The following is a 2,062-nucleotide window of genomic DNA, read 5'->3' as shown; positions in this document are numbered from 1 at the left end:
CATAAAGCAGGACAGATGAGACAAATATCATAAAAACTGAAGAGCAGATGAGCACACACATGTTTGTATTACAAAAGAAAATCCACAAATTCATTAGAAATTGGCAGGGCAGGCTGAGGAAGTAGGTAGATGTAAAATGTCTGTAAATGGCGAAAGAACATAAACCCAAGACTGAATAAACGATGTTAAATATCCATGCCAAGGAGACAAAAATATGTTAGGATACAATTACCATTAAGACACCACAAGCAGGTCCGTATCCTGGCCGCGATGACTTAAAAAAGAGTTGGTTATTAGCCACAATGTGTAGGCAGTCTCATGCCAACGGCCATACCACGTTGAGAACACCGCTTCTCGTCCGATCAGCGAAGTTAAGCAACGTTGGGTTTGGTTAGTACTTGGATGGGTGACCGCCTGGGAACACCAAATGCTGTTGGCAATAATGTTTTTTGTTTTTGTTTTGTTTTGTTTCGTTTGTTTTTGTTTGAATGGCTGGCTCCACGGGAAATATCACGGAGTTGTGTGGAATAAGGGCCTGGTAAAATGAATTAATATGTATGTCATGTTTAAAACAAACTCGCTTAATATAGATATTGTGTGAGGCTTTATACAAAAACGAACAACCAAAACAAAACATGTTGTATATATATATAGCTTAATCCGGGTTTGAACTCGCAACTCCAAGAATACGCATCACTTATATACACTTTACCACTGGACCACTGCTGCAGGGACACTAAGCTTGATGCTGAGGTATCAATTTAATGACGTAATGCCATTTCCACAAATAAATGATAATTAAAAAGTATTTGTATGTACAAAATCTTTTCTGTTTTAAAAGGCTACAATATTCAGTTACTGATATAATTTGTGTTAATGTTTCTATACCCACAGGAAGGCATATTTTTGCTTATATGTAAAGGGTACGGAGAAGGAATCCACAGACCATCATTCCCCTCCCCTTCCCTCCCCCCCCCCCCCCCAACTCCCACCTACTACCACCACCACCACCACCACCACCACCACCACCACCACACCACCACCACCACCACTCACCACCAATCACCACCACCACACCTAACCGAAAACCCCCTAACACATCAACCCTCCCCCCAATCAACAGGCGAAATAATAACCCTCAAATGCCTGCCTGCCTGCCTGCCTGCCAGCCAGCCAATACTAACGGTCTTCTCAGAAAGAAAATCTCTTTGTATCTGTATTACTTGATGAAATGTATGATTCTAATAATGAAAATAAATTTTGATGTCGGTTGTATGAGCATAATGACCAATATGCACATGATATGAATGAATTAAATAGTGTAGTTTTAAGTAATTAGGTTGTAGACACATTAAGCGGATATGATATTTGACGCGTCCAGAACTGGTGATTTTTGGTTTAGTTTTAAATGCACCACCACCACCACCACACCATTGCTTCCCCAGAGCCTAATTAAGGACCGGTAAAAGGAGTCAATATGTATGTCATCTATAAAACCAAAGAATGAATAAAAAAAACACACACAAACCTACATAATAGTATTAGGAAGATTGTATGGCAAAAAAAAAAAGTATTATTCCCATTGGGTCGTTTGAACTCGCGACTTCCAAAACACCAGCCACACACCTTACCACCCAGCCACCATAGAATTGGTATAATTGTGCAACTTTAGTTATAAAAGTAAAGTTTTCTCACATTGTATTGATAACTTAAAGGATTTTTTTTTTTTGCATCTACAAATCTTATTGTCTGTTCTATGAAAAGGCTTGATGTAAATTATGTATTTTTTGAATGATTGAATTGTAGGCACATTAAGCGGATTCGATATTTGATATATCCAGAAAAGGCGATTTATGTTCAGTTTTAAAATGCATCACCGTTAACGCTAAAGGACTGGTAAAATGACTCGATGTTTGTCATTTTTAAAATAAACACTAAAACAAGGCCCTTAACATATATAATGTTTGAATATAAATTGAATGCATATAAATACAAAGTGGGAGTGGCTGGCTGGCTGGCTGGCTGGCTGGCTGGCTGGCTGGCTGGCTGGCTGGCTGGCTGG

General features: G+C 39.0%; 1 non-coding gene across 1 annotated transcript; it reads left to right on the top strand.

The window, feature by feature from the left end:
• The first annotated feature begins 320 nt into the window (after positions 1-320).
• On the top strand, positions 321-439 carry LOC138362137 (5S ribosomal RNA). Its single transcript, XR_011227434.1, has one exon. It is a non-coding gene; the product is annotated as a 5S ribosomal RNA (ribosomal RNA).
• Positions 440-2,062: the final 1,623 nt, after the last annotated feature.

This window comes from Procambarus clarkii, unplaced genomic scaffold, assembly GCF_040958095.1.
Source record: "Procambarus clarkii isolate CNS0578487 unplaced genomic scaffold, FALCON_Pclarkii_2.0 HiC_scaffold_1303, whole genome shotgun sequence".
In the NCBI taxonomy this organism is placed as follows: Eukaryota; Metazoa; Arthropoda; class Malacostraca; order Decapoda; family Cambaridae; genus Procambarus; species Procambarus clarkii.
The sequence above is the reverse complement of the archived record's forward strand: the minus strand, read 5'-3'. Positions and strand labels throughout refer to the sequence as shown.